General features: G+C 39.4%; 1 long non-coding RNA gene across 1 annotated transcript; it reads right to left on the reverse strand.

Moving 5' to 3' along the window:
• Positions 1–1,023: 1,023 nt before the first annotated feature.
• LOC139606200 (uncharacterized) lies at positions 1,024–17,126 on the reverse strand. Its single transcript, XR_011684571.1, has 3 exons — positions 10,786–17,126; positions 6,184–6,240; positions 1,024–6,104 (listed from the first exon to the last, which is right to left on the reverse strand). It is a non-coding gene; the product is annotated as an uncharacterized lncRNA (long non-coding RNA).
• Positions 17,127–17,770: the final 644 nt, after the last annotated feature.

Here is a 17,770-nt window from a genome sequence, read left to right on the forward strand (position 1 = left end):
GAGCTTGTGAGGTGAATATCAATTCCATGCTGCATTCACCTTGAATTGTATTTAAGAGTAACCCTCTTTCTGTCTTGCTCTCATTCGGTCACACACACACACACACACACACACACACACACACACACACAATCTTCAATCCTAGAGATGGTTAGAAACACGCTGCCTTGCTGTGGTATAGTAAGGTCAGAGGGGGGTTGCTGAAAACAAATCTGGCTCAATGCAATGTGACATCATCATCACATTCACCTGTAACATGAACATGCAAGCCCATTGCTCCAGAAGGACTTCACCAGTACATGAAGCAACACACCCTGTATTTGGCTTATTCCACTACACTGTACTCACATCCATAATGAACCAAGTCTTTATGTAGGAGGGAATTTGATTACAACAGTTCAATATTAGTTACTTTGTGATGTCACAACAAAACAGTCACCGGCTCAGATCCTCTTGTCTGATTGGCTGTCTGACCTGTTGTTACTAGAGCTCCAGAGAGAAACCTGAGAGAGATGTAAAACTACATTGAGATGTTTTTTTTTTTTTTTTATAATAAAAAAATCTAAATAAATAAATAAAAAATTAAACTACTACATGTTTTTATTCATGCTGATTTGGTCAAAGCAGTTGGTTGAAGAGTTGTAGTCATGGGCTGTTTTTTGGACAACACCACCTACAACTTCGGCTGTTACGGAACGTCATATTCATATTGTATTTTAATGTTTTTCTTTGAGCTTGGATTATTATTTTTTTATTTATTTATTTTTTTTAAATTCCACAGATAACGTTGAGGAAAATCTTGTTGTCTTTCATTTTTGTTGTCCTCCTTCAGGACTTTTTAAAATCTTGTCATCTATTTTTTCTGTAAATATTTTTAATTGTGAAACTCAGATACTAAAGTGAGCAGATCAAGGCTCTACATCTGCTCAAACTCCCTTTCATTTGCTCTACAGTTGATTCATTCTGAAGTTTACCCCCCCCCCCAAAAAAAAAAAAAAAAAAAAAAAATACTTCACCTGATGAACCAAAATGTGGATGAAATCTGTTCATTATCTGGTTCAGAATGTTTCTCTTTAACCTTTGCTCTTTTGTCCATTGGTTACTGCTTGTACCGAAAAGACAGCAAATAGCTGGTGAGCACTTGGTCTCAGCTCCTGAAGTTTCAGAAGGAAACAACGGGAGGTGAGGCGAGGCGAGGGGAGGAGGGAGGAAGGATGGACAGTGAAAACTAAAGGGGAAAGACAGTTGACTGACGTGAAAGGACGAGAAAAAGAGAAGATAGACGAGAAAAGAAACACCTAGATCTCAGTATGTACGTCTGCTGTCTGGAGTACTCTCATCATGAATAGTTTACTTCTTGTTATATAATCGTACAGTGTTGTTTGCTTTTGTCACACACACACACACACACACACACACACTCAGACACTTTGTCCCGTACACTCAGCAATCCAGTGCGAACAGATGCAGTTCAGCACAAACGGCCTGTGCGACACCACTGTCATCTTGTCATTAATACATGAGGGTGTGTTTGAGTGTATAATCTGAGTCATGTGCACTCCACTGACTGCACTGTTTACCCCCCCCCCCCCCCCCTCCCCCTCCCCCCACCACCTCCCCCGACAACAAAGACAAAACAAAGTTCTTCCATTAAAACAATTTGCACATGTTGACATTTAGACTGAACGTGTTGCTTCATCTCTGTTTTCGTCTCTTCTGATGTTTCTCTCTCTCAGCATTTTGACTTTTGTCTTAGAAAGTTTACAGATGACAAGTCGGTCCATAGTCCTGAAGGGGACTAAAAGAGACTTTTAGGGGACTTTTTAGAGGTCTGATTTGGCTGTTTCCTCAGGACATAATGGATAATGCTCCATGTTTCTCTGTTTTATTTACTGTGTCACAGCTCAGTGACAAAAACCCTTTGATACCACTTAGCAGCTGACTACCTTAGCTGCAGTTAAATTAATAAATAAAAATAAATAATAAAACATGCTCTTGTTTTACTGGAAGATAAAGTTACAAAACAGATCAAAGATTATACAGTAAAAAAAGACATGAAATACATTAGAATTTCATCAAATACAAATTATACGTTATAATTAAAACAATTTAATAATTTCTTTTACTTAGTTTAAAACTGGAGTGCAGAACTTTTTGTCTCCCCCCTCTGTCAGTGACAGTAATTATACAAAATCGCCGCAGTTACACAATAACAATTAATTATTTAAGTAGAGTAAATGTAGTAGTTATATAGCCTACTCTAAATATTTTACAAATGCCAACCTTTCCAAGAGCAGTAAGGCGACATCCATGTCAGTCCCTCCTCTGGTTTCAGTGCTCTCCAGTGAGGAAAAGCCACCAGTGGTAATTCATGTTTGTCCTCGCCATCGATCGATTTCTTTTTCAGACTGTAATCCTTCCTCTGAACACAGAGTTTCTTTTGTTATCTGGAGCATCAGAAACTTTTCTTGTCCCCCTGCTGCTGTAGCTGATCCATCTCCCAGAGGCCAGTTGCTCTGTTTGACACCATGTTCTGTTGTCTTACTGTAACGTACTTCCCACTATTTTCTAGAGATCATTTTACAGGACATTTTCAAAAATGATCAAGCTCATACGACAAACAGGAACCCTGTGGAAGTCTGATTTAAAATCTAAACATTTTAGATCTGATTTAAAATTTAAAAAGTGCAGTCTATACTTATCAATGAGATAATATCTCACACGCTTAATTATGAAATTTTGACAAACTGATCACAAGAACTTTGCAAAGCAAGTGCTATATAACAAATATTTAATTTTATTGTCACCATCATCATCATCGTTAATTTATAATCTGACTCAGTTTTCCTTATGAATTATTTTAACCATGGCCGACAATTTTCCCTCCTGACAAATCTAGACTGAAAATTACAGCTAAATGTACAATTCAAAGTTGAATCAGCTCAGATTATTCACTAGATTTAGATTTAGTTCATCACACTTTAGCCCCTTTACTAGTAACAGGAAGTGAAGTCTTCACTGAGGTGAATCACACCCACTGTGAGCTTCCACTACAACGGTTAAACATCTCATGTCATATCACGGCCTGTTTTACCTGAACAACGCAGCATTGGGTTTGAAGTGATGCTCACAAAGATGCTGGCAAAGTAAAAAGTGCTGTTAGCAACATTTTGCCGGTGTTTGGCTAACATACGGTTGTTCTCCCAGTTATTGTATTGACCGTGGCTTCACATTTATTATTAACCAATTCTTAAATCACAAACCTTAAACCTTTAGCTACAGGCAATCAAGCTAGCAAGCACGTCAACTTCAGCAACTGAACCATACATGCTAACCCCTTATTCAACAGTATAAAACAAATGAATCGATAGACTTAATAAAAACGACCACAGCTGGTAGGCAACAGTAACTTTTAAAGTGTTCACAGCATTGCCAAACAAAACCGATAGCAGCCTATTCAAAATACTGTCATCCATAAACTAGCCTACCAACTAACCTACGTCAGCTTTGCCCAAAAATAGGAAAAAGTTGAAATAATTTTCCAGGACAATACAATATTTTCCAGGACATTTTACTTTTTCCTCTCATTTTTCATGTGTTTTCTGGAAAACTGTTTTCCAGGTTTTCCAGGACCCTGTGTAAACATCTCTGGAGGCTCAACACGAGCACCCAAGAGACAGACAGTTCCGCTGTGTTGCTCAGGGGACACATTAAAAGGAAACAACATGCAGCTGTCTGTCTGGTGCTTCATTGAGCTTTAAGGTATATTAATGGTGAAGCTAGCCGCTAGCATCAGCACATTCCGTGTTGCTCTGCTGAAGTGGAACTTGCTTTTGTTCTTTTGTTATCTTGGGTTTTTGGAGCTTAGCTGTAGCATTTGTACGCTTCGGTGTCGCTGCACAGCCTCACCACCGTGAGTGAGCCAGTGAACTCCTTCTGTAACCGTTAAAGGACCAGTGTCAGGCCGACGAGTGTTAACTCGCGGCTCTGTTACTGTGTGGTGAAGGAAGAGTTTGCTGGACCTCTCTGTGACTAACAGAATCCTGTTGTTCAGGTTCTGTATATCTCTCTTTCCTTCTTTTACTTTCCCTACTAACACGCACGCGCACGCACACACACACACACCTGCATATACACACACAAACCCCCTTTGTGCTCGGATAGCGTGGCAACAACCTGGATCACATCCACGCCATCTTTCCACTAAAAGCACGTAAGAGGTCATACCTCGACTCCTTTGTTCCTCAGTCTTTGTTAAATCTCGCGCCATTTTAGACTCCACCCACGTGGTCTTGGCCGCCATCTTCCCACACACACACACACACACACACACACACACACACACACACACCTACCCATGTCTAATACAAATGTAATTGATATTGTAGAACATTATGCCCTTGCAATAATAAATCCTCGCAATCTACTGCTGCATAAATAATTGATACCTCTGCTCTCATGGAAATTGCAGTGGGTTTTACAGTGTGTTTTTTTGTTTTTTTTCTGTGACAGCCTCAGGTGACTAAACTGTTCACGTCATGCATGATCCTTGCGGTTACTGGATTGTGCTGCTGAATTTATCATGCATTTATATTCTGAACCTATTTCCACCTGCTCTGACATATCCTTGCTCAGTGCTAAATAACTGCTCATGTAACCATCACAGAACCATGCTTAATGGTTTCAACTCTAGACGACATTACCATTAAATGTATAAATATACTGAATTTATTCATCTCCTTGGAAATCTAGGATGTTGAATGCAATTTTTTGGAATAATAATTTAAAAAAAAAAAAAAAAAAAAAAAAAAGGCACCTGAATGTTTGAATATATTGAACCGTCTAAAATGTAAATGATAGAACTCTTCAGATTTTACATTTCCTGGTTCCAGGATTAACACAAACATTAATGACAGGTGTAGATTAATCCTCAATTCTGAGAACACAGGATTTAGGATTTAGAGACCACAGGATGAGGTTCCAGTTGTCCCCACAGGATATACGTGTTTTTGATTGCAGAAACAATTCAAGCAGGCTGCATGTGTAACTGATGAGATTAACAATACAGTCATTTCATTTAAATAGACATCCTTAAAAGTGATTAAACTAATTGGAAATGAACCATTGCCATTATTGAATATGTATTTTCCTTACAAGTCAAAACATTGCTGTGATAACAGCTGACATGCAGCTCTGTCGACGGACTCAACAGGAGGGGCTTATTAAAAATAATGAGCTGTTTGTGAGATCATGTACTTTTATCACATATGAACATAATTTTATGTCACATCACATTAAATTTTTATTTTATTGTGTTTTGTTTTATTTTACCCACGACTCCCTGGAAAGCAATATTGGTACTGTGATTTCAATTATGTTGATGTTTCAGATCACAATTAAGGTTAAAAATCAAGATCCATCAATATCCAAACAAAACTAATATACCTGAGCACAGCAATGAGTCAATATCAACTTGAAGCTATAGAGCTTATTGCACGTACCCCTGTCTACATAATGTTACATGAATCAGCAAACCTCTCACTACAGGTCAGTGTGTAGTCCCCGCCATGATTTGAGCAGTGAGGCTTTCATTCATGCAGTGTTAATACTCATGTCTCTTCTGCAGCATGGAGATTCAATTTGTGTTCGTTGTATAAGTGTTTCCCCATACCTCCACACAACAGGTGATGTATGGTAATATGAGAAAGCAGCATAGTGTATGTAGTGATTTCTGATGTCAAATGTGCTTAACTCTTACACACAAACTGGCTCATGCACAGTATTTTGTTTCCACAAAGGCTTTATTAAAAAGCTCTGACCTCAGGCCTGGCTCTGTCATAAGGTAATGAAACCCTGCTCCCATGGCAGGATTATGCAAAAAGTACTGAACCAATATTGTACCAAGGTTGGTGGAGGGATGGGGCAGGGGTCAGGGCAGATCTAGTTAAAGAGGCAGATCCAGAAATGTTAGGTTTGGGTGGACGCAGGCTGGGTCTATGTGGAGGAGGTCAGACGGCGTCCGACTGAAGACAGAGGTCTGAGGTTGTAGTCTGGCAAATGAGGAGGCAGCATGGGCTGGAATACCGGCCTGGCTCAAGGGATCACTGAGGCACAGGAGAAAAGCAGGTCAGCAAAGAGCTTGAGGGAAAACAGAAAAGACTGGGAGGCCGAGAGAGCCCCTACCTCTGGAGCAGGCAGAACAACCTGGAGAGGATTGAAGGGTGAGCCGGAGGACTTGAGCTGTAGGAGATGAGCAGATTGCTGTCAGGTGTGTAGGAACCCCAGGAGAGGTAGCCACACCCACAACACACACACACACACACACACACACACACACACACACTTCTATCTTTGTGAGGACACTCATTGACATAATGCATTCCCTAGCCCCTTACCCTAACCTTAACCATCACAACTGAGTGCCTAACCCTAACCCTAACCCTGACCCTAACCTTAACCTAAACCTAATTCTAACCATAACTCTAAAACCAAGTCTTAACCCCCAAAATGTGATTTGAAGCTGTCTCAAAAAGTGACAAAAAAAAAAAGACCGGCCAAAATGTCCTCACTTTCCCAAAATGTCCTCACTCTGTTAGTAAAATACTTTTTTTTGGTCCTTACTATGTAGCAAGTACAAGTACACACACACACAGACATAGGCTGCGGTTGAAAAGTCAAAATAATTTCCTTTCCTAACCATTTTTCCTTGACCTCAATGGAAAGTGTCACGAGGTCAAGGAAAGATGTGAAGGAGAATTGATAAGGACTTAGGAAAAGACAACGGTGACGCAGAGAGAATCCAAATGAACTTTGACGAGGCTTTTTTTTTTTTTTAAACCAACTTTATTTATTACACATGGATGATAAATCCTCCTTTCCAAATCACAAACACAAACAGGACTGAATTGTTGAAATAAGATAACATGAAAGGAATGTACAAGTTGATCCATTAAAATAATAATTAGATAAAAATAAGGAACTGAGCAATGGTCAGAGTAAATTAGTGTCCTGACACTTTTTGAGAAAATTGATTTTTATTGCTTTACACAATGGGAGGGGATTTAGTAAAATGACATTTATGTATATAATATTTTGTAATGATGATATTGTTACAATAAATCTGGACAGATTTAAAGAGAATAAATCTATATTTACGGATTTGTAGCTCAGACAAGGATTTACATAAGTTTTAGATCATGTCACAAACATAAAACAGTTGCTCTGTTGTTTCTATATTTATGTGGGTCGGTGTTATGGTGCGTCCAATATATTGCTGGTGCATTGCTTTAAATGTTGCTGTGGCAAGGAATTGTGGGATGTTATTTTCTCCTTTCCTTTCGTAAAGGAAGGTCAACTGTTTCTTATGCTAAAGGAGATAAGATAGGAAGCATCGGAGCTCCTTTCCTTACAATTAGAGAATTCTACCGGCTTTTATCATGGCTTTTGCTTAGATTCTTCTGGGTCGTTTCATCCAGTTTTGTGAACCTTCCCTAAGCAAAAAAAAAAAAAAAAATTCAAACACAGACATACACAGTCAAACATGGGAGGAGGAGACACAAGAGGGAACAGGGAAGACCCAGGGAGACAGAGAAAGACCGAGAAAAAGTACAGCTCTGTGTGTAATTCTCCCAGCAGATCTAAATTATTGTGTGGATCTGCAACAAACAGTACAAACTCATCGACACCATAAATATGTCTGCTCTTTTTACATAAAGATCCATACATTATTCCCTGAGATCCACACTAAAATTTAATGGGTCCTTTCCTTGCCCATGTCCCATTGCTCCATTATGTTTGGTGTAAAATGGTTTAGTACTTTAGTAAAAAAACTAGAAGGGCACCCAGTTAGTGGAGATCATAAATCACAATGCTATCCATAACAAATTAAGTGGATCTGCCCCAAAATCTAAGGGGTTCTTCCATGGCCCATGCCCCATCCCTCCACCAAGTTCGGTGCAAATCAGTTCAGCTCTTCTTGTGTAATCCTGCTGACAAATAAACCGGCACGGGTATAAACAACCTTCTTCGTGGAAATAATGAATTAAATTTAATGAAATTACTTATCTTTGTGGTTATTTGTCTTTGATGACATGCTATATTTAGTCTGCTTCAGGAAAATGAAATCTTCATTGATTCATTAAGCCACACTGTCTTAACTTTACAAGCTACATATGAGTATTTCAATTAAATATGGAGTTGAGGCAGGCTGATGTGGAAGCTCAGTCATTTAGACATGATGATATTGGTTTGAGCCCAGCCCCTGACCTTTGTTCCATCCCCTCACTGTGCACAGTCTAATTAAGCAGAAATTCAGCATCACATTCAGCTCATAACCGTGGATTTGGCGTTACACTGTAGTGTGTTATAGAGGGAGAAGTATACTGCAAAGGCAGCTAATTATGTTATCTTGTGTCAGGGAACAAAAGTGTTTATATCCCAACATCTGCCATGGTGTTTTGCTGTGTGCCATAATAGCTCCTGCTGTTGCTAATGGAGATGAGAGTGTCAACAGGCTTCAGCCCACAGATGCTGATAATTATTGTTCTCTGGCAGCAACTGTATCAACACACACACACACACACACACACACACACACACACACACTCTAACAGGTTCTAAAGTTTCTGCACACACATACTTTGATACATTTACACACACTGGCATAAAGCTGGTGTGTAAAGAGCTGAATGTAAATACATTATTTCCTAATGTGATCTCACACTTAATAAAACAGATACATTCGTTGTTCTGTCAAAGATACTGTGTATGAAACTATTCAGCTACCTATTTATACGTCTGCTTCTACGTGTCTGCTGTAGCATTAAAGAAGCTATTTGTAAGTTTTGCGACTGCTACATAGCCAGTGTTAGCATTAACAGTTTACTGTTCACTTTCCAGTCTTCTACTGAAGTTAGCATGCTAACCAGCTAGCCTCGTCTCATCACTTTCTAACAGCAACTCACTGCAGCCTCCAATCTGCCCTGAAGGCAGAGCTCTCGTCTTGTAAACGCAACGATGGCTTACTTACATGTGACACTTTTAATGGATGAACAGCTCTAGCAAATGCCACACACAATTAACAACCTGTTGAAAGGATTTTTTGAGTCATTTTGTTGTTACAATTTTTTTTTTTTTGTAAACTAAACAATCACATCATGAATGTCACTGTGTGGTGATGCTGCTTTCTGAGGCTTGTGTAAATTATTTTGATCATTTTAGTATAAAACTAGAGCTAAAATAAGCACTGTTGCTGAGCTAATGTTCTTAGCTCAGCAACCACCATGCCTCTGTGTCGGCAACAGCCAGGGCCACAAGCCTTATGTGTTCAAGTTGCCTTGAGGAAATTTCTTCAAATTTGGCACAAATGTCCACTTGAACTCAAGGATGAAGTGATTAGATTTTGGTGGTCAAAAGTCAAGGTCACGTTTTTGGCCATAACTTACAAATTCCTACACTAACTCTGACACAATTTAACTCAAATGTCTATAAGGATAAAATGAAGTGATGAAATTTGACATCCAAAAGGTCAAAGGTCAACTTCAGTGTGACATCATAATGTTCTGCAAAAAAAACACTTCTGGCCATTATTCGACGCTGTAACTCAGAAAGGAGAGATTGTTATGATGGTTGGTGGATGGGTGCAACCATGAGGCAGTAATTCTACTTTTTGTGGTTTCTGGTTGATTAGTAAGTTTTCCTTTTGTTTTGTTTTTTCAGAAAGTAACATACAGTATGTCACTGCTGACAACAGAAACAGAAAGTTTCCATCCAAAGTTTAACCCAATTTCCAGGAAATCAGCAGAAAAAAAATGTGACTTAATGTGCGTGTCAATCCACTACTATTATACTGTTATTAGACTGAGATAAACAGCTAGTGCTGCCAATTCCCCAGTCAGTTGCCATTTAACCATTGTAGAACCATTACGTTACACATTACATGTGGAAAACAGCACAGAAATATGTTTGTTTCATGAATTTGAATGAATTTGAGGAATGTCACAGTCTCCTGATCACTTCACACGGATCTAATGTTTTCATCTGATGCCATGGTTTGTCTCTTCAGTGCAGCAGAAGCTTCAGATTCATCATGTTATATTTTGTTTTTTTGACAACATTTCAATATTTCATTTCATATCTATTGTCCATAAGGAGCATTTAACAATTACTATTGTAACCCCAGTCCCATGTAGCTAGTGAATACTGACTGAGAGATAATAGGGGTGTAGTAGTACAGTGGGACGGGGCCTGAGTTCGTCTGGCGCTACCTGTGATAACGATATAAAATAACTTGGCGATGCCTCCAATAAGTTCTAAGAAGTAAACACAAATTTTGGTACTTCTCCTTTAAAATAAAAGTTCACTTTAACCTGGTTTATATTTATCCAAAAGTATCACCTTCGTAATTACAACTCAGGATTTAGTTCAAACAAAGAGAATGGTTTATTACAATGTGATTGGATTTGCTAATTAGTTAACTTGTTCACTGTTGACCTTTAAGTATGCACTGATAACAGTATTCAAAACTCTCCTATAATGCTCTGGCAGGTTTGATCCACAAATGACCCCTGATGAACCTGAATAGAAAATGTAAAATAAATCGAAATGGCCAGGGAAACTCAAGTGTCCCCAGCCCACACTCACACACTCATTCACACCGGGCTGTAAATAAAAACGTTGCAGGCCCAGTCGATGCTCGTGAGCGGGGAGGCCGGAAACAAATGGCTGCTTCACTGGCTTTAACCAGCACAAACAAAAAGGCCCGTGCAAAGTGTTAAGTGTACTCACGGATCCGCACAGTCAGAGATGAAGATGGGGGGAAAAGGGCAAATGGCAAGGTGCAGTTTCAGCGGCAAGGGAATGGAGCGTGCAGCAACACATGGCGGCAAACCACGCTCAAGTACAGCAGCTACAGCCTCTCTCCCACGGTCCAGGGCTCTCCCGGTCCTCACTCTCTCCCTCTTATGGCAAATGTCCGGTCCTCTGGCAGCTTCTCAGAGTTCACACACAGCAACCACAGGACGACTCTCCGTCAGTCTTGGGAGTTAGAATTGTTTTCACGTTACTTTTACAGCTTACAGCTGTCCTGCGCGGATGCCAATAAAGCGACCTCTGCTGTAACCAACATGCTGCGGCACGTTGGTGACGCTAATCACCTCCTACCTGAACAAGGACAGGACAGGACTGGCTCAGGCTACCTACATACGAAGATGAGAGAATAAAGAGATGCTGCACTACCCCACAAACAAACATGGTCTCCTGTCTTTTGTGCCAACAACAAATATGAATGGATTTTAAAACTAACACCATCCTTTTATCTCTGACTTTCAAATGTATATGAAATTACTGTTCTCCTTTTCAACATGTTATAATCAAACATTTTTTTAAACATATTTACACTTAATGAACTATTATTTATTACCAACACAAACATTTTTAATATCTGTATATGAATGAATGAAAATAATAGCCACAGGGCTACACTATTTTCCTGATTTGCTGTCTTCAGTTTTTGGGCATTTGCCTTGGTGCTCTATCTGGCACCAAACCAGTTGATTAAAAGGTATTGTATTGCCTTGCTCACTTCAGCTTTAAAGTTAGCATTGGTTTTTTCTCTCTTGGAAGACTTGAGTTTTTTATTTTTTTATTTCTCTGCACCAGTGATGCACATAAATAGGCAATTATCTACCCTGCTCACTACTCAACTCAACATTCAGCATGGCTACCTCTTACCTAATGCAAGGACCCAAGATCTATAGCAATTTAAGTCAAGATTACAGGGTCTTTCGACTACGTGAGAGCAATGATCATTTAAGTTTACTGCATGTCACGCTGTGAGAGATCAAAGGTTCAAACTAAAGTTGGGTTGCAATCTGGAGACTGTACAACCGGGCTATTCAGCTGGCTGCATGTGAGGTAGTTTGTCCTGGTGGAGGTGATTTCTCCAGCTGTGGATGAAATCTGTGGCACAGCTGTGCCTCTGTGTTAGATTATTGGATGAACGATGCTTTGGAGAAGATGTACTTGGATTAATTCCTTTGGCGGGGCACACAAATGGTGAGATAATATTCAGTTAAATTCCACTGCACCAAAACCCCAAGAATATGAAGATATCCTCTGTAGGTTGTTGCAAGAATCTGGATCTTATCTGGAGATTTTTCATATGACTTACTATTGTCTTACAGTGCTGTTGTTATCAGAGCAAGTCAAGTCTAGATTTCATCATATATGGGTCATGGTTTGAAATATTTGTGCAACTACATCTCTGGATTCTACAGGGTATATACAGAAATCCTGAAGTTAAATTTAATACCTTTTAATACCTTTTTTAATACCTGCTCAATATTTTTTAAAACCAACACGACATTGAGTTGCAACTCTTTTAATCGGCAGCTTTTCCAACTTTTACACTGATTTTGAGATTTATAAAAACTACACACTCTGGGCCAATACAACATAATTTAAATAGGTCACATGGATCAACAGAATAGATTTGGAGACTCAGTGATTTTTAACACATCTTGCATTTTTTTTACTTCTTGAATAAAAAAATTATAGATTATATAAAATGTTCAATAAAGGGATAAAAATTCCAACAAACTGGCATTCACTACATGAACTGGTTATGCCATTACAACCATTGAATGGACTTGAACCTGTTTAATACCAGTGTGTAGACACCACAGAACCTCTGCGCACAGCGGTGGTGTGGCGCCCGTAGTTTTTTCTTTTTATTTTTTTTTTTACGTCACTGACACTTTCAACAGCTGCATACATATGCATGGTGCATGGATGAAACGTATGAAATAAGCCATTTATCAATCTAGCTACTGTGTTCCAAAGATGAATCAGTCTATAGCTAGTTATTATATAAAAAAATAAAATAAATAAAAAACAAAAATAATGAGGACAGAAAGGTGGAGGGGAGAAGCCAACGAGAGGTCCCAACTCTGACACAACTGATGATGAGGGTGCAGGTGCAGACAGGGAGAGAAACTGAGTTAACTCAGTGCCTGTGGTTGCAGAATGAGGGCTATGCTGTGTTGTGTATGTACCAAGCAGCAACCTCTGGGGACAAAAAATGAAGCCAACATGGAACTGCTAAAAACTGCAGTTTAGCAGACTGTAAACATGTTACAGTCTGGTACAAAAAAAATGTTTGGGTCTTTCTAGCTAATTTCCCCTTTCATGACAACTGTACGGGTGTGCGATTTTATATAACTCACCCATTTAAGTTTTCTTAAGGCTTAAAGTTATGCACAATTGAGGTTAGCCGGGAGTTTGACAAGAGCGGCCCACTCTGTACCTTGAAATGAATGTGAATCTAATATTTATGTATGCATTAAAAATCCCATGAAAGCATGTACCTGCAGGTATTGTCAATATTTTTCTGAACAATCTCTTCAACCTCTTTTACTCCAGAGAAGTAAAGAAATAAACACAATAGACAGAAGTTTCTGAACTGCCGTCCTCTCCATTTCCCCTCAGTTCCCTCTACAGCAATCCCCAGACATTTTACCACCATCTGCAGTAATGAAACGTTCAGTGTGCTCTCTGATATTTAGCTAATCCCACAGAGAATAATGGTGCACGAGTGGCGGTGTTCTTACACATGCAATTTCTTCATGTTTACTGGTTCTGTATGTGTGTTGAATAAAACATGTTTGGGAGCATGGAAATGTCTCACAGGGTGTGTGCTCAGGTACAAATGAGAAAGACAATCATGTTGCCACCAACACAGTTGTTGTTCTTTTCATCCTGTAGGGAAAGAGAGATGTTCAGAGCTTCAAGGCTAACTTGAGACGATATAAAAGGATTAGAAGCTGTTCATCAAAGACTGTACAGAAAAGTTCCTGAAGCCTTCTTGTGTCTTGACAGGTCATTTTTATCTTTTTTTTTTTCCTTTTATCGTTTCTTTATTTATGTCTGTGCCTCACCATCTGTGTATTGTACTGTTGAATTCAATGTTTTTTGGGGGGGGGGTTTGTGCATATAAACCTGTTTTTCACTGACAAAAGGTTTGAACTTCAATACTTGACTTCCAGGATGGAGTTTTCACAATGTCTGTTTCTGCAGAAAACACTCTACAGACTTGCCTCTGATGATTACATAAACAAGTCAAGTATCAATTCAAGTATGAAAAGTGAAGGTCTGTAGAGAGAGTGAGGTCACGATTTAATGACTTCATGTCTTATAAATGAATTTAACAATTTCCCGTGAGGAATTAATAAAGTATTTCTGATTCTGATTCTAACCCATTGTCATCCTGTTGGCCAAATGTATTTATGTAACCATACCAAATATCTATATGTTTTTTTTTTTTATTATTTAAATACATTTAAAATTTCACCACCAAAATTGCTGACTATCATAACAACAAGAAAAAATAGTTTAGTTTTTTTTAAACCTTAAGTATATGCCAATAAAATGTTAAGTATGACTGTTTTGAGGAGATACTGACAGAATTATTTTTGTCCTGCATTTGTAGTAGTCAACTCAGCACCCACTGTCCTAAAGTCGTGGCCATGTAAAAGTATTCGCTGTCAGAATGGATCCAGGAAGCTGCAGATAGCTGCAACCTAACTTGACTTGATTTCATCCAAACAGAATTCCTTCTAAGCATTACGACATCAGAAGATATGCCTAATAGTTTGGAATCTGCATTTGCCTCAGTGAGGACTCTGGGGATCCAGAAGTACAAGATTTTCATTACATAGACCGGAAAATGTCACTAGGATGGTTTAATTCATAAAGAAAAAGGCCCTAAACCTTTGGATGGTCTTACCATGGCCTCTGGTTCTACTGGAAGGAATCTTGGGGTCATTGACCTCTATTTTATTGAGGTAGCACTGGCAGAAATCTCAGAGAGAGCTGTATCAATACAGTAGATGACATGGCAAGAGGACAGTGAAATAATATATTTGTTACTGAGCAAAATTTGAGCCATTTGCCTTCAAAGAAGAAGGTGGGGAAGGAGGAGATGAACTGCTCGACTTTATGTCAGAAACAATATCTCTAAACAACAGAAAATGATAATGGAGTTGATGGGATGAAATCAAGGGACTGTAAAGACAAAATGTTGCAAAAGATAAGAGGATGGCCCTCTTAGGATGCCGAGTGGACCTGAAGCAGTATTTCCACATGACTGACCTCATTATCAGCAGGTTGGAGACCAGGCTGTGGTCATATGCCAAGAGCCTGAACTGGACTCTTTTGGGCAACAGGTGATCACTGTTCAACAGCAAAGGTATATCTGTGGACAGCAAAATTACCCTCCTCTCCCCCTAAAATACAAGTTAGAAATCTACCATAATACTAATAATGTGTTGCTCAAACAAGGGAGACAGCTGAGAGGTTACAACATGTATGTTGTAACCTCTCAAAAAAAAAAAATGCTGACTTACTTGAACACAGCTCCGATTGCTAAGAGCACAGTGTGACTGTTTGTGGACCCAACTGATGATGGAGTCTTGTAAAGCAATGGATGGTTTTTGCAGAAAATGAGCTTTGCAAAGGAGGCAATATTATTTTTCCATTTAACAGTGTTGGTTGGAATCTCAAAACTTTGAAATACACTGAACATCAAGTATGAACGTGAACAAAGCATCAACCCTGACAATAATAACTTCAGCGAGCTACACAGAGGGCGACTTTGACATTGCGTCAAGTTAAATTGTTCACTTCAAAGCGTAAACTAATGTAGCCCTGTGGCTATTATTTTCATTCATTCATATACAGATATTAACATGTTTGTGTTGGTAATAAATAATAGTTCATTAAGTGTAAATATGTTTAAAAAAATGTTTGATTATAACATGTTGAAAAGGAGAACAGTTATTTCATATACATTTGAAAGTCAGAGATAAAAGGATGGTGTTAGTTTTAAAATCCATTCATATTTGTTGTTGGCACAAAAGACAGGAGACCATGTTTGTTTGTGGGGTAGTGCAGCATCTCTTTATTCTCTCATCTTCGTATGTAGGTAGCCTGAGCCAGTCCTGTCCTGTCCTTGTTCAGGTAGGAGGTGATTAGCGTCACCAACGTGCCGCAGCATGTTGGTTACAGCAGAGGTCGCTTTATTGGCATCCGCGCAGGACAGCTGTAAGCTGTAAAAGTAACGTGAAAACAATTCTAACTCCCAAGACTGACGGAGAGTCGTCCTGTGGTTGCTGTGTGTGAACTCTGAGAAGCTGCCAGAGGACCGGACATTTGCCATAAGAGGGAGAGAGTGAGGACCGGGAGAGCCCTGGACCGTGGGAGAGAGGCTGTAGCTGCTGTACTTGAGCGTGGTTTGCCGCCATGTGTTGCTGCACGCTCCATTCCCTTGCCGCTGAAACTGCACCTTGCCATTTGCCCTTTTCCCCCCATCTTCATCTCTGACTGTGCGGATCCGTGAGTACACTTAACACTTTGCACGGGCCTTTTTGTTTGTGCTGGTTAAAGCCAGTGAAGCAGCCATTTGTTTCCGGCCTCCCCGCTCACGAGCATCGACTGGGCCTGCAACGTTTTTATTTACAGCCCGGTGTGAATGAGTGTGTGAGTGTGGGCTGGGGACACTTGAGTTTCCCTGGCCATTTCGATTTATTTTACATTTTCTATTCAGGTTCATCAGGGGTCATTTGTGGATCAAACCTGCCAGAGCATTATAGGAGAGTTTTGAATACTGTTATCAGTGCATACTTAAAGGTCAACAGTGAACAAGTTAACTAATTAGCAAATCCAATCACATTGTAAGAAACCATTCTCCTTGTTTGAACTAAATCCTGAGTTGTAATTACAAAGGTGATACTTTTGGATAAATATAAACCAGGTTAAAGTGAACTTTTATTTTAAAGGAGAAGTACCAAAATTTGTGTTTACTTCTTAGAACTTATTGGAGGCATCGCCAAGTTATTTTATATCGTTATCACAGGTAGCGCCAGACGAACTCAGGCCCCGTCCCACTGTACTACTACACCCCTATTATCTCTCAGTCAGTATTCACTAGCTACATGGGACTGGGGTTACACTAATATGCAAGTCAATTCAAGAAACCATTCAAAGTCACAGCTACAGAATACCTGAGACGTGGCTCAGTTCTGAGTAGGGTGTAGATTTTGAGTTGAATGGATATGAACTGATTTACTTGAATAGGGGGAACAAAGAGGGGCGGGGGGGGGGGGGGTTGAGTGGATAAAAATGTTAATTATAAGATAGTGGAGAATCTGGCGATGACTACTGATGGTGTGCTGGAGTGCATCACCATAGAAATCTGTATGGAAAGAAAGACAAATGTAATCATTAGCAGTGTATAGAGGTATCGAGGGATTGTAGCCAAGACACATCTGAAGGTTATTTTCATTTTTGGAGATCCTGATGAGCTTGGGTTTATTGATGTAATGTATTGTATGAGTTAATGTTCCACGATTACGAGTCCAAGCAGAACATCACTCTCCACTCTCAAAGACGAAGCATGAACAGAGCAGTGACAGGACAGGGCAAAATAACAACAAATGTATGAAACATCCCTGTGTTGCAGAGAAGTACATTTGTTTATGAGTAATCGTATGTCACAGAGGCTTGCATAGGGGGAGAAGCACACAAATCCCAAAGCTCAACAACACTGCTGTCAGAGGTTTGTGGGTTCGAAAGCTGAAGAAAGCTTTTTTTAATATTCAAAACACATTGTAAGTACAAAAGAAACAATCACAGAAACATGTGAACATCGCTGAACAACCTCTGTGCACACCAGAAGACAGATTATCATTCTAGTTCTTCTCAAGGTTCTTGCTGC

This window comes from Trachinotus anak, unplaced genomic scaffold, assembly GCF_046630095.1.
Source record: "Trachinotus anak isolate AG129_WGS33_773 ecotype Australia unplaced genomic scaffold, CSIRO_AGI_Tana_v1 ptg000021l, whole genome shotgun sequence".
NCBI lineage: Eukaryota > Metazoa > Chordata > Actinopteri > Carangiformes > Carangidae > Trachinotus > Trachinotus anak.